Below are 16,421 nucleotides of genomic sequence, written 5' to 3' on the forward strand. Positions count from 1 at the left end.
GAAGGGCTGTGCTGTCTGAGTCATTTGATCTCTGATCCTACAGTAGAGGAGCTGCTAATATTGTGAGTCCCACTGGGAGGTCCTAGCCAATGAGGGAATTCTGGGAAGCATTGGCAATCAGAGTACTAGTGGCAGATAGTTTGTGGGTTTTTTCCATGATTCTCCTATGCCTCTGTAGTAGGTAGCTTTAAGGTGGACCACAAGCTATCCCATACTGAGTGAAGCTGGCGTATAGAGCAGGTCTGTTGAACTGTTATTTCTGCTGTGACTTGGAAGGATCATGAGCCAGACTGTAGTTATGTTGGTCCATGTGGTTCATGCTGGCAGTGGCCCTTGTTCTCTGATCCCTCTTCTGTGTAGATTTAGTGGGAAAGGGGCGACTCTGCAGCCCTGGAATGGAAGGATATAATGCTGGTTGTATCTATGTCCAGAGTATATACTTGGGAACTGCTTTTGTTGTGAAGTGGGAAGAGAGATTAGAAAACTGTAGTTCTAATTTCTAGAATATTGAATATCTGAATATTGCTTTCCAATTTCAGGTTTCTGTTCTAAAGATTACAAATTGTTTAGGAACTGCTAGAGCAATACTTGAGTAGAATTCTGTTAATGTGATTCTGTCACATGCCACAATGGTGTGATCCAGTGAAGCTTACCAGGGGACAAAAGGAGTTTCTGATGTGCAGAGATTTCTCAGGTGTGCATTGTGTTAGCCAGCTAGATAGGGCACAATCCACCAATTCTGCCATAATGCCTGTAGCAGGAAGCAGATTTTAAATCAGTTTTTAGGTGTTTTGGGATTGGACATCAGTGGGACTGTGTTTCCCTTCGTCCAGAAGATAGATAGCACATGGATCTGGAGAGCTGTAACAAGAGATCTTCTCTATTTTCAAAGAGAACATCTATATCATGTGGCTGCATCTCAGAAGACAGATCTGTACCTGGGGTCAGAAACAACAGGTTAGGATCACTTTGAGATATCTTTGTGAAAGTTGAACAGTTTATGTTTATTTAATTTCTGTACACATAAAATCAAAGATTGCTGGTAGCATTGACCAAGATCACACTTTTCCTTGCCTAAGTTTACTTTGGTCTTTGGATTAAAAATTGACTACTTATTCCTGCTTTTGTTCACAGTTCTTTCTCTTTAACACCTTTATTCTTTCACAAATATTGTACACATTCTTGATTGATGGATCTTTGTTAAAAAATGCAGAAAGCATATTATGTGAATCTGTATAAGATTTTTTGTAATATGCATCTGAAATCTAATATATTATTCACTTTCTTGAAAATGATGGACCTTCACCAATTTTATTCAGAAAATTTCTTGCATCAATTCCTTAAGTTTGAGGTTTGGTGGATGTTTCTGTGCAGATAATTTTTTTTTATCTTAGATGCCTGCCTCATTTCTTTACATTTTTTTTGGTATTTCAGACAGGGTTTCATTGTGGTTTTGGAGCCTGTCCTGGAACTAGCTCTTGTAGACCAAGCTGGTCTCAAACTTACTGAGATCTGCCTGCCTCTGACTCCCGAATGCTGGGATTAAAGGCGTGGGCCACCACTGCCCGGCTTTACTTCTTTATTTATGTTTTGTTTATCTTGTTTTTGATTAATCTGAGACAGACTTGGATTATTTGATAAAATTTATTATGCATCTTGGCAGGTGGCTCAGCACATATTTTTTTCCTTGTGGATAACCCAAATTTAAACCTACATTCAAGTTTGCATGTTAACAAATGTCTACTATTCCCAATCCAAGAAATCTGACAATCATTGTTTTGTATATCACAGGTATTTTGTCTCATGCACAAACATACTCAAAAATAGGAATAACCTTGTTTTCAAAATTGTGATTTATAAAGCAGTCAGAGTAAAGCAAGTTACTTCTCATGTACAGTGATTCTTTAAAAATCTGTTCTCTTGAAATTTCATTTAAAAAGTTTATACTTCCTCACTCTGATACAGACTTAGAGGCAATCACCAATTGTAGGAAATGAAATGGTGTCTAAGTGATCCTAACAGACATCATTTTCTTTATCATAAGAAAATGAGATCCTTTTAGTAATCAAAACTATTTCCACAAAGCAAAAATATCAGAAGGTGTCAAGTGAATTTTGTGAATTTTGGTGGAACAGCCCTCCTTACCCAACCTTTTTTTCTGTTATTAGTAAAAAAGAGAACTGGAGTGTACAGGATGCGTGATGGCCAGTGATTTTTTGGAATTTGATTTTGACTAGAATCTTGTAGTTCTTGTTTAAGGGACTATAATATATATTTGTAGGTCTGTCTTTGAGTCTTGTTTTGACATTGGTGCCATCTATGTTGATTTTATGGACCATTATCTAAATATATCATTAAAATTTCAAAAATAATGGACATTCATCAATTTGTATTCAGAATATTTCCTCTGCTATCAGTTCCTTAAGTTTTTGTTTTGAATAGTTTCTGTGGAGTAACAGTTTTAGTTTTCTCTTCTTGATCTTAGATCCTTTTCTCTTTCCATTTTCTGGCAATCTGCTTTCCATTTGTTGTTATCCTCATGGTTAGGTGCTGCTTAAGTGGTTGACAGGAATAATACATTATATTTTTGGTTCTTTACAAACATTCTCATACAAGACTTTCTCTGTGTGCTAATTAGCCTCAGGTGTCAATAAGACAAATGCTAGGGTCACCTGAGGAATTTTCAATTGAGTGTGTGCTTAGATCAGAATGTCTGATTTCAGTCTGAAAGTGATTATGTTGATTGATGATTGGTGTTGGAAGAGGATTCTTTCACTGAGTTGGCAATGTCTCTAAGCAAGTGGGCCTGGGCTGATTAAGGGGGCTAGCTGAGCACAAGTCAGTGAGAAAGCACAAGAGAAAACCAGGAAACAATGGTTCCAAATGTTTTGCCTTCAGTGATTAACTTGAGTTCCTACCCTAAGCTCCCACAGTAGTGGATTCTGACTTAGGGGTAACAAATAAATCAACCTGTCCATTACCAGAGTTGCTTTAGGTTAGATACTTTAATCACAGGAACAAAGCAGCAAGTTCGAATAAAAGTGGTACCATAAGAGTGGTTTTGGTGCTGCAATGGACTTGGGAATATTGACTGGGGAAGACTTTTCAAGCTAACATGACTTTAGATGGCAAAAGTCATAGAAAACTCTACACAGCTTAACTGACTGTCATTGTAGGACCTGAAAGACAGGAGCGTTGAGGGTAGTGGCAGGCAGTGGAGGTCGAGGTTATAGGATTTTAGTGGACAAAAGACTCTGCAGGGAAAAGGGGGTTGGATTGGCCCATCTACCCTGAGAGACGTGTGTCTTAGTTATTTCACATTAAAATCCATGGCTCCTTGGGCACAGTGTGCTTTTTTAAGTTGCTGACATGGTGATGCACTCCCTTGAGCAATGAGTCATTCAGGCTAATCTGTGTTTCTCTGAGTTATCCCTTAGTGGTCGAGGAAGTAGGGAAGTTCAACAGTACACTTGGTCTGAGACCACAATCCTGTATTCCCTGTATAGCTTGCAGTCTTCATGATATCCTGGCAAGTGCACGGTATTGATCCTGGAAATTGTCTTATTTTCTGTTTCTGATAAAGATATAATTCTGATTGCTCTCATAACTTCATCTTGTTCTGGTCCCTCCAGCCCAAGCCTGGCTTTATTCCTTGTGGCCCTATTGATTTATTTTGGCCTGGTAAGTAAGTACAGGAGCTTAGAAAACTTCATAAAAAGTTTGCTGGAGATCAGTTGTGTGACACTTTGGCCCCCAATCTCTCTTAATGTTTCCATGTCCCAAGAAAGTGACTAAGGCAGAATTAAAAATTAATGGACTGATATCTTAGACAAAATATTATTTCTGCTGGATGGTTATTACCTCTGACTCCTTCAAATCTACAGTGCAAAAGAAACACATAAAAAGAATGAAAAAAAATCTATGTTTTTGTTGAAGAAAAAAGCACTAGGTTGTTTCAGATGGCTGTCCAGTAGTGAAAGCAAGAGGGATTTTCAAGGATTTTACACAGCTAAAGAGAAGGCCCTTGCTTTATATTTAAATCTTACCAAGGTGCCCTAAAGTGTAAGGCTCTATCCAGATAAGCTCTTAATTTATGGACAGAATATGCAAAGTAATTCCTTGTATCAAAAGCAGCATCATACAGAAACTGCAGTAAATTTTGTTCAAGCATAGTTGGATACCCCATATGGTCTGTCCAACAGAATTAAGCTGTGGGTTCTCTGGGAAGGGATGCTGAGGCTGAGGAAATGTTAGATTAAAAGAAATGAAGATAGAAACATAAAACAGACTTAGAGGACTAAAAGTCAATATGAAAGAGCCCCAAGTTATTTCTCAGGCAGTATAGATAGTGGGTTTTTTTTTGTTTGTTTTTTAGAGACAGGGTTTCTCTGTGGCTTTTTGGAGCCTGTCCTGGAACTAGCTCTGTAGACAAGGCTGCTCTTGAACTCAGAGAAATCCGCCTGCCTCTGCCTCCCGAGTGCTGGGATTAAAGGCGTGCGCCAGCATCGCCCAGCTAAATAGTGGATATTTTATGAGTTATTCTATTTTATTTTATATGTGTTGGTATGTTAGTATCAGATCTTGGGAAACTGGATTTACAGATATTTAGGAGCTGTCACGTGTGTACTGGGAATTGAACCCAGGTCCTCTCAAAGAGCAGTCAATACTGTTAACCGCTGAGCCATCTCTCCAGCCCAAATCTATTCTTCTTAGGAAATTTACTTGACATGAGACATAGCTTGTGCAAGACTTCCCTAACCTGTTTTTGTCTTTTCTGCCTTATACTTTTCCTGTCCTTCACATCCCCTGCAATCTCCATCTTGTAACTCTGGATAGAAATGTACCAAAATCAGGGCCATCAACTCTTTTAAGAGGCTAATGAAAAGCTTGTAAAAATGGAAGAAAAGTCTGACATCTCATGATCCTGTCACTGAAGATGGTCTTACTGTTTAAGGTTACTGGTTTATTTAAGAAATAATGCTGGAACCGGGCGATGGTGGCGCACACCTATAATCCCAGCACTCGGGAGGCAGGTGGATCTCTGTGAGTTCGAGACCAGCCTGGTCTACAGAGCTAGTTCCAGGACAGGCTCCAAAAAGCCACAGAGAAACCCTGCTCAAACAAACCAAAAAAATAAAATAAAAATAAAAAAAGAAATAATACTGGGAAGACTTTACTGTGTAAGTCTTCCATCTGTCCAGGTGGGTAGACTTTTAGCCTTCCACCCCTATTTAAATTGTTCAGAGTATGGAGCCTGAACCTGAAAGACATAAGGATAAGAAAATAAGTGAAATGCAAAAAAAAAAAATTCTAGCCTGGGTCCTCTTTGAGCATGAGTCAGAGATGTATGTGAATATTTTTAAATGATTTTTTTCTTTATTAATCTCTCAAACATGTGGAGTGATTTCTCCCTAGGAAGTCATATTAATTCTAGAAACGCTGTGCTTCTAGTATTTTGGAAATTTTTTTGACACTATCTATCTTATCTTGGCATAAGAGTATTTGGTCCCTCCTCGCCTGAGCAATGACCTTGTCCTATGTTACACCTTTAAAATCTTAAATTAAATGATTCTACCACCAGTTTCAAAGTTATAAATTTGAGTTATAAAACTGAATATCCATTGCAGGTAAAGGAGAAAGATTTGCATGTGGAGAGTGTTTTCTACCTCAGTCCAGAATAGAAGCAACAGTTTTGAGTGTGCACTGCACAGGAAAATAGGACTGCTGGAGTCCCAATTATGAAAAAGGACCTGATTGTAGTTGGAGAGCAATTTCATTACTTTCCAGCATTTGTTACTTTTTTTTAATGAAGAAAGACCCGACTGTTCGGTGTACTATTTGGGAAGATCAAAGAGATGCCACATATTCACTGAAGGTGATAGAAATATCCCAAAACATTACATGTAAGTGACAACCTCATGGTGATACATAGATGAATAGAAATGGATGAATTGAACATGTAAAGTCTAACTAGGAATATGCCTTAAGCATTTTAAAAATGCTGATATAATTATATAGTTTGTGTGTGATTATTTGGGTCTAGGCAGCCAGAAGATGAAAGTGTAGTCCCCATTTACATTAGGACACCAAATGTTTGGCAACTAAGTCCACATAAACCCTAAGAAAGTTAAAAATGAGGGGTTGTAAAAGCACAAAAATGAAAGTCAATTGCAGGTTTCAATTACAAAACACTCCTCATCAGAAAAGGATTACAGATACACAGTAAAAACATTCAGATAAAAAGGCCTCTGAGTGGGTGATGGTTTATTTAATAAATGTCCATGGGCTTAAGATAGAGAGGATAAATATAGACAGAGCCATGGATTAAAAATGGTTTTTAAAGGAATTTACACTAATGTTCTTAAAGAAAAAAATAAGTAAAACAATTAATGGACCTTAAAAAGATAGAAACTACACACAGAGTCTGAGTTGCACATTGTGCTTTCTTTGAATTTTTGGGCTGCAGAGAGAGACATTGATTGGGGGCTGCGATGATAACCCCACAAAAACTTTAAAGGTATCTTGACTTCAAAATTTGTTACTTTGGAAAAGAGGCTCTGCTTTTGCTGCCATAGACCTTCCAGGCTAATGTTATGCCTTGGGTTTTTTGATTGAGTTGAAAACGATTATATCAGGAATGCATGCAGACAGAATATTGTATACATAATAAATAAATAAATAAATATTAAAAAAAAGAAACCCTCTCTTTAAAAAAAAATTGGGGGCTGGAGAGATGGCTCAGTGGTTAAGAGCATTGCCTGCTCTTCCAAAGGTCCTGAGTTCAATTCCCAGCAACCACATGGTGGCTCACAACCATCTGTAATGAGGTCTGGTGCCCTCTTCTGGCCTGCAGACATACACACGGACAGAATATTGTATACATAATAAATAGATAAATATTAAAAAAAAAAGAAAACGATTATATCGTTAACATTTCCCTTAGTTATGGTGTGTGTAAATTTTATATAAAAGTTTAGACTCACAAAGATAGGATAGACTTCATGTTAATTTGCCAGTTTTTCCTTTTCATTTATCTAGTTTTTTATCTCCAGAATCCTTCAGCTTGCATTTTTTTTTCATGCTTCTATTTCAATTTTCACTTCTTGAACTGATATATTCATTTCTGTCAACTGTTTGCTTGTTTGACTTTCTTTAAGGGGTTTATTATTATTCTCCAAGATTTCATTTATCTTTTCCCTGTTTTTTTAAAGAATTCATTCACTTCCTTCTTAAGGACATAAAACATCTTCATAGTTGATCTAACTTAATTGTACTTTGACTGTGTTTGAATATTCAGGGTGTGCTGTAGTAGGAGAGTTGGAATATGGTAGTGACATATTGCTCTGTCTGTTGTTGATCATGTTATTGTGCTGTTGTCAGGTGTCTGGGTCTGAGGTGACTGCAGGTCTAGGTGCCAGTATCTCTGTTTGTCGTTGTTGGATGCACGTTTGGTTCCTTGGTTTCTATCTGCTCTTTGGTATTCTGGTCTGTGTTGCCTATGATAGAAGTAGAAATTTTCCCTCATTTTAGGGTCTGGAAGTCGTTCAGTAGGCAGGACATTAGTACTGACTAAGCATTCAGAGTCATTGAATTGTAGGTTCATGAACTTCTTCCTGCTTGTTATGCTTACTTTACATTTTTTAAATTAATAACACTATTTGATGCATCAGCATGGCTATGGACCACATGGGTACCTGGTTCTCAACATGATCAAAGGATCTCAGAGTGTGTGAACTTGGAATAATGGATAGTTATGATCCGAAAATAAGTACTGGAAATTCTGCCACATCTACTCAAGACCATCAAAAGCTAGGTACTACTTGGTCATCCCTCTCCCAGCTTGTGTTTATTATTTATGCCCAAGATTTATATTGCTAATGTTTTCATCTGTCCATTTGTAACTGTTTAAACATAAAGCTCTGTTTGTAAAATGTTCTTGGTATTACACTTTAAATAGGGCACTTCGGATGTTTGGAAGATAAATAGAGAAGTGGAGTGAATGCATGCTTCTTTGTAGGAACTACATTAAAAACATGTAATTTCTTCTATTCTTCTTGCTTGATTCAGTGATTTTTGCAATGGAGACAGTGCAGTTTTGTTTGTTTGTTGTTTGTTTATTTGATTTTTGAGACAGGGCTTCTCTGTAGCTTTGGAGCCTGTCCTGGAACTAGCTCTCATAGAACAGGCTGGCCTCAAACTCAAAGAGATCCACCTGCCTCTGCCTCCTGATTGCTGGGATTAAAGGCATGCATCACCACTTCCTGGATGATAGGGTCTTACTATGTACTTCCACTTGTCCTGGACCTCATTGCATAGACATGTCTGGCATTTAACTCAGAGAAAAATATACCTGCCTCTGTTTTTGAAGGTCTGAGCTTACAGGCATGAGTCAATACACCCAGTGTGTACAACTTATTTTTCTATTTGTAGTTAGTTAATCTCCATAAAAATTTCTCATTTGTACTATGAACTGTTGATCTGTTTCCTCGTTTCTCTCTGCTAATAGATATTTCTCTTGTAAGGTGATACCTCATTCAAAGAGTACAGAAATGACAGAGAAGACTCTCCTTTTCAATTTCCTTCTAAAATGACTGTCTATGTCTTGGAATATTATTAGGGAACACCAGAATTTTATGACTATACTATCAAAAAAGTATACATTTACAATGTTGTCACTATCATGTCACTATCATATATGGCATATTTTAGAAGGCAGTGACCTATGATGATGTGCTTATCAATTTCACTAAGGAAGAGTGGGATTTGCTGGATCCTTCCCAGAAGAATCTCTACAAAGATGTGATGCTGGAGACCTACAGGAACCTCACTACTATAGGTAAAAATGAATTTCCTTCATGTTTCAAAATAAAGGAACAACTTTTCCTTAGATAGTGATGTTCTTCAATAATTTGATTTAGAAAGGAGAAAAAGAATGAGGTGAATAACGCAGGCATGGTTCTAAGGTTTACTTAAAATAGCTACTTAAATGTTGCACAGTATTCAATATTATAACATACATTTTCTGGTACTGCATTTTAGGATACATTTGGGAAGAACATAATAGTAAAGAACATTGTCAACGTTCTAGAAGTCACGGAAGGTAATTTTCTTGTGCATGCTGAAAACAATGAGCCTCTGATGAAATGATAATGTGTCCTAGAAGATTTAAATAAAGACAACAGTGTGAATAAGCACAGCTTTATTTATTTATTTATTTATTTATTTATTTATTTTGGTTTTTCGAGACAGGGTTTCTCTGTGGTTTTGGAGCCTGTCCTGGAACTAGCTCTTGTAGACCAGGCTGGTTTCGAACTCACAGAGATCCGCCTGCCTCTGCCTCCCGAGTGCTGGGATAAAAGGCGTGCGCCACCACCGCCCGGCAAGCACAGGTTTAAGTACATTTATAATTATTAACTTCTGAACAATTCATATACAATTTCATGTAGGTGAATTGCATTTTTAGGCATTCTCTTAATTAAAAAGACAAGTGAGAAATGGCTAAACAGATATCACCATTTGAATCATAGCACCATGAGAGCTATGCTGTAGATCTGCCAATCCATTTATTTCTTGCTACTCATAATACAAAATGTGTACACATTGAAGTGATGATAAGTATATCTGTAAGACTTTCTACTAAACTGAGAGCACATAGTAAATCTTGTATTACTAATACACTTTTTTAATTTTTTTTATTTTATTGAGAAAAGGAAAAAAAAGTTTCAGCTTTCTCCCAGCCTCCCATTTCTTTCCCCCTCCTCCCACCCTTTTTGCCCTCCCCCCACTCATCTCCCCCTCCCTCTCCAGACCAAAGAGCAGTCAGGGTTCCCTGCCCTGTGGAAAGTCCAAGGTCCTCCCCCCTCCGTCCATGTCTAGGAAGGTGAACGTCCAAACTGGCTAGGCTCCCACAAAGCCAGAACATGAGGTAGTGTCAAAACCCCATGCCATTGTCCTCATCAGCACTCATCGCTCGCCATGTTCAAAGAGTCCGGTTTTATCCCATACTTTTTCAGTCATAGTCCACCTGGCCTTGGTGAGCTCCCAATAGATCAGCCCCACTGTCTCAGTGGGTGAGTGCACCCCTCGTGGTCCTGACTTCCTTCCTCATCTTCTCCCTCCTTCCACTCCTCATTGGGACCTTGGGAGCTCAGTCCAGTGCTCCAGTGTGGGCCTCTGTCTCTATCTTCATCCATCACCAGATGAAGGTTCTATGGTGATATGCAAGATATTCTTCAATATTGCTATAGGATAGGGTCATTTCAGGTTCCCTATCCTCAGCTGCCCAAGGAACTAACTGGCAACATCGCCTTGGGCGCCTGGGAGTGACTCTAGGTTCAAGTCTCTTGCCAACCCTAAGGTGGCTCCTTTAACAAAGAATTGTGCTTCCGTGCTCCCCTATCCAACCTTCCTTTATACGAATCATCCTTTTTCCCCAAGTTCTCCCCATCCTCCCCTTCTCACTTTTCTCTCCCCATCTCCCCTTACCCCCATCCCATCCCACCCCCAATATCCCAATTTTCTCCCCGGCAATTTTGTCTACTTCCCATAGCCAAGATGATAACTATATGTTTTTCCTTGGGTTCACCTTCTTATTTAGCTTCTTTAGATTCACCAATTGTAGACTCCATGACCCTTATTTATTGCTAGAAACCAATTATGAGTGAGTACATCCCCTGTTCATCTTTTTGAGTCTGGGTTACCTCACTCAGGATAGTGTTCTCTATTTCCATCCATTTGCATGCAAAATTCAAGAAGTCATTGTTTTTTACCGCAGCATAGTACTCTAATGTGTAGATAGTAGATATTCCAAACTTTCTTCATCCATTCTTCCATTGAAGGACATCTAGGTTGTTTCCAGGTTCTGGCTATTACAAATAATACTGCTATGAACATAGTTGAACAAATGCTTTTGACATATGATAGGGCATCTCTTGGGTATGTTCCCAAGAGTGGTATTGCTGGGTCTAGGGGTAGGTTGATGCCTAATTTCCTGAGAAACCAAAATCTTGATTTCCAAAGTGGTTGCACAAGATTGCATTCCCACCAGCAATGGATGAGGGTTCCCCTTCCTCCACAGCCTCTCCAGCAAAGGCTATCATTGGTGTTTTTGGTTTTAGCCATTCTGACAGGTATAAGATGATATCTCAAAGTTGTTTTGATCACTGTTAATACATAAACAAACTCACAGTGCAGAGAAGCCACATGAGTTCTAGAATTGTGCAAATACTTCTGATTGTCCTAGTTCAGTTAGCAAATGTAGTATGATTCATAGTATAGGACAGTTTATGAATGTAATAAAGTTGTTCTGAGGTTATCCAGTCCTCTTCAAATATGAGAAATATGTCAAATAGAAAAATGTTTCTGTAAATGTGAAAAGTTAAACCACATAATAAAGGAAATTACCATGACAGGTCTCTTAAAAATGCAAAACAACCCTTAATTAGAGAAGAAAGCATGAGTTTAAACAGTTATAAAACCTTAATATCTGATTTCTATTTACAATTGGACTAAATTATAAAAGTAATACATAGAGATATGTAGGTTCAAGAGTGTATTGAATGTGGTTGGTAACACTTTTATATGTTCCAATTATGCTTGCAGGATTAAAAGAAATAATTCTGGAAAATAACTTTCACTGTATCCTCAATGTGTTAAAGCCTTGGCATCTGACAGTCAGCTTCAGAGGAATAAAAGAACACATGATATTGAGAATGAATCTAATCCATATCATAAAGCCTTTGTTCACCACAATGCTCTTCAGTTGCGCGAAAGAACACACACTGAAGAGAAACCCCGTGAATGTAATCAGTGTGGTAAAGCCTTTGCACAGCCCTGTAATATTCAATTTCATAAAATAACACATACTGGAGAGAAACACTTTGTATGTAATCAGTGTGGTAAGGCCTTTGCACATCACGATCACCTTCAATTGCATAAAAGAACACATACTGGAGAGAAACCCTATGCCTGTAGTCAGTGCGGTAAGGCCTTTGCTCAACAGGGTACTCTTCGACAGCATAAAAGAACACATACTGGAGAGAAACCCTATGCATGTAATCAGTGTGGTAATGCCTTTGCTGAAAACAGTATTCTACGACAGCATAAAAGAACACATACTGGAGAGAAACCCTATGAATGTAATAAGTGTGTTAAGGCTTTTGCTTACCACAGTGCTTTTCAATTGCATTAAAGATCACATACTGGAGAGAAACCCTATGAATGTAATCAGTGTGGTAAGGCCTTTGCTCATCATGGTACTCTTCAATTGCATAAAAGATCACATACTGGAGAGAAACCCTATGAATGTCATCAGTGTGGAAAGGCCTTTGTTCAACATAGATATCTTCAAAGGCATAAAAGAACACATACTGGAGAGAAACCCTATGCCTGTAGTCAGTGTGGTAAGGCCTTTGCTCAACACCGTAATATTCAAAGGCATAAAAGATCACATACTGGATAGAAACCCTATGAATGTAACCAGTGTGGAAAGGCCTTTGCTCAACACAGTGCTCTTCAATTGCATAAAAGAACACACACGGGTGTGAAACAGTATGCATGAAATGAGTTTGGAAAGGTCTTATCATGTCTTATTCATCTTCAAAAGCAGAAAAGAACACAGATTGGAGAGAAACTTGTGAATGGAATTTGTTTTTCCAAATCCTTTGGCACAATAATCTCCAAATACATAAAACAAACCATCCTGGAGAGAAACTGTAAACTTAAGGAGTGTACTCTTCAAAAACATGAGAATAATCATACTGTAGTGAAAAAATAAACTTAGTGTGGTATATGTTTTGCAGTTTTTACAGCAGTAAATCTTTTTGCATGTAATCAATCTGATAGTTTTATGTACCTGAAGCCATCACACTTACAGTCTATTAACCAACAGTATTCATTCTGTAATAAAACGATAGTGTCAAAAATCTGTTCAAGCATTATGGTACCAGCTTTTATTTTATTTGCACCAGGAAACTAATGGACAAAACCTACTTTGTGAATTTATGAAGTTTTATGGGAAGGACATAGAGCCAGGAGAAGAATCACAACCTGGTATTGAAATGAGATACAAAGGAAAACACTTTGCCCCTAAATCCAGAACTAGTGAAAGATACAACATCACCCTGAAAACACAGTCAAACATCAAAAATGGACAGTGAAAGAAACCTGCTTTGGCTTTCAAACCAGTTCCAAAGAAATACAATCTTCCCTTTTCTCTCTGAGCTCAAAACCAATCCCAGAGCACAAAATCCAGCCCATCTCTGAGCTTGTTCAAACCCAGGCATTTAAATCTCACCAATTCCTGCATTCTAAATCTCCTTAGAAGTGCTCTGGCTCCAAGAAGCCCTATATGAGTCATATGCTCCTTCAGTTGGTAGCGGCCCATTTCCAGCCTTGCAGAAGAAGTCACACTCTGTATTCTTCGCTCCCAAATAAATCTCTTGCCTGAGATTTATATGAACACCTTCTTTCACTGGAATGGATCAGGAAATCCCTAGTGGAGTTGACATCACTGTTTGGAAACTCACTTTGCCCAGAAGAGCACAGAAGCAATGGACACCTCTTATGGGAGACTCCCTTAGGAGAGTGGAGCAGGTCAGCAACAGACATTTCTGCTGGGAAGCTTTCATAGAAGAATGGAGCAGAGCCCAGCTGTAATGACTGTCTCTCAGAGAGGAACAGAATTGCTACATCTAGTGGGACCAACTTCTTTTCACGGCTGTTGGTATTGCCTAATTTTCGGTAGTCAGTATATCCTTCCTTTCATAGCTTTAAGACTTGCAGGATGAATTTGAACAATAATGTAACCCTTAGATTTTATACTTCTCTTCAACAGCATGGAATATGTAATTCAGGTGCAAATATTTATGGATGTGTACTGCCTCCTTTTCGGTTGTGATATGATGTCTATTTCACAATATAAAAGCATCTTATTGAGGCCATGGTTCTAGAGGGTAACCGATCACCATGAAAGAGCCATGACAAAATGTGTCAGACATGGCACTAAAGCTGGAACTTAAGAATTCACAGCTGTAATCTTCCACATAAAGCAGAGTATTGGAACTGGAACTGTGTATGGATGTAAATTCTCATAACCTAAATCTTCCCAAATGATACCATCATTTTACAAGGATTAGTTTCTCTTACTTCTAGTTTTAATTTGATTTCTCTTTACATGAACCAATACTTCATGAAGAAAAAATCTGTAAGTGAGCTGTAAGATGCCTGGTCTCCTATTTTACATTAATAAATGCTTACGGAAGAAAAATTTTCATGAGTGAAAAATTGTTTAAAAAATGCTTTTATTGTAATGATGTGATGTGTGTGTGTTGGGAAATGTAAATGTTCATTCTGCATCCTGGAAAAGTTAAACACCTTAGATCTTCTTGTAGCAGAAATTACAAATATCTGTTAAAAAATCTGACCTCAGTCCATGGAATGAAGATTTCTTAGTCACCTAGCCATAACTCTAGTGCTATAAATATTTTAATGTCCATTTATATCTCATTGAATTTTGGAAATAGGAACAAACTCATAAAGCAGAAAGCCCTATTCATGAAAACAATTTTCAGTGACTTTAGCCATCAAAGTTGTCTTCAGCTTGAAGAAAAATTATTTTTCATCATAGCCTTGGAGGAAGTAAATTATGTAACTTGTTCACTCAAGATTGATGCTGGAAATCATTGCATTTTGGTTTCTATTTTGAAACATTTGAGGTAGGTACTAAAGTTTTATATTGTGGCAACTCCATTTACTAAAATTTATTTTGTAGTCATTTTATTCCTTCTATGGCTTTTGCTCAGCTTCTATTGTGCCTTTACCTAGTAATAGGTATTTTTCTGATGTAATATATAGAATGGCCTTCCCATCATTGAAGTGTCCCATTGGTTATTAAAATATTAGAACATGTCTGATCATACTTTTCAAGTAAGGGTGTCAGTGAAAGGGTGGTCAGTTGTTGTTCGTGGTTTTGATTTTCATCATTTCACAAAATCCCTTGTTGTTTTGTTGTTTGTTATGCATACTGGCTTGGATGTCAGTAATGATTCAGAGATACATTTGAACTCATGATGCTCATATGTCTGCCACCTGAGCACAAGTTCAAGGGTAGATGATGAACTCCCAATGTGTTCTGTTTTCTCAACACAATTTAACAATGTTAATGTTAAAATGACTGAAAATGTAATTATAAGAAACATTAAATACCTCGTGTGTTAATTCAAAAAATATTTTCATTTATGTGATATTAATATAATAAAGATAATCAGCAATCAGTTGTATATTTCATACCATAACTTGATGTTCTACTGGGATTAAGGTTAGGATTCTTGCCTAGTATACAACAGTTTCTTCCCACAGAACTCTATCGGTGATGATCAAATTTGATTTGAAGAAATAGTACATCAGTAAATTATTGTCTTTTTTCAGATTGTAAATGTAAATTTTTTCAAAGTATAAGGACCCAGGACATCTTGAATAATAATTCTTCTTTACATAGAAACATATTTACACCATCATACATATCTAATTAGTTCATTCTGCGGGCTAAATATTTATTTCTAACACTTTCTTAAAATATAAGAATTGTGGGCTGGAGAGATGGGTCAGTGGTTAAGAGCATTGCCTGCTCTTCCAGAGGTCCTGAGTTCAATTCCTGTCAACCACTTGATGAGACGCCATGCTCCCGGCTCCTGGGCAGACACGCCATGAAGCAAGCCGCCAGGTTAGACATGCTGAACCTTTCCCGGTAAGACCGGTGCTCACTGATTATTAGAGATGGGTTGATCGGGATAACAGAATTAGCCAGTAAGGGCTAGGGCTAAAGGGCCAAGCAGTGTTTAAAAGAATACAGTGTCCGTGTAATTATTTCGGGGCATAAGCTAGCTGGGCAGGCGGCCGGGGTGTTGGGGACACAGCCCCGCCGCTACCCTTATTACTACACTTATTTCATGCTAGTTTCTGATTTGCTTCAATTTGGTAACAACAGAGAGAACCACAATTATCTAGTATTTAACTACATTAGAGACCTGAGAAGGATATAATACTACCTGAGTAAACAGAAAGTATAGTGTTCATCTATCTCCATGCAGAAATCTCAAGTCCAAATAGATCAAAACATAAAAACAATCACACTGAACTTCAGAGAAGTGAAAGTGGGAAGTACACTTGAACACATTGGTACAGGAGACCACTTTCTAAATATAACCCCAGCAGCATGAAATAATAATAATAATAACAACAATAACAATAATAATAATAGCAATATTTAATAGATGGGACCACCTAAAACTGAGAACATTCTGAAAAGCAAAAGAAATGTTTAATAAAATGGCAGCCTACAAGACAGAAAAAGGTCTTCTTCAACCCCACTTCAAACAGACGGCTGATTCCAAAATATATAAAAAGCTCAAGGAACTTGTCAT

The 16,421-nt window shown here is 37.8% G+C and overlaps 1 pseudogene; it reads left to right on the plus strand.

The window, feature by feature from the left end:
- The first annotated feature begins 1,189 nt into the window (after positions 1–1,189).
- LOC121458816 lies at positions 1,190–12,559 on the plus strand (annotated as a pseudogene).
- Positions 12,560–16,421: the final 3,862 nt, after the last annotated feature.

Source organism: Microtus oregoni, unplaced genomic scaffold (genome assembly GCF_018167655.1).
Source record: "Microtus oregoni isolate MIOR12 unplaced genomic scaffold, Mior012 000018F_ref0000195, whole genome shotgun sequence".
In the NCBI taxonomy this organism is placed as follows: domain Eukaryota; kingdom Metazoa; phylum Chordata; class Mammalia; order Rodentia; family Cricetidae; genus Microtus; species Microtus oregoni.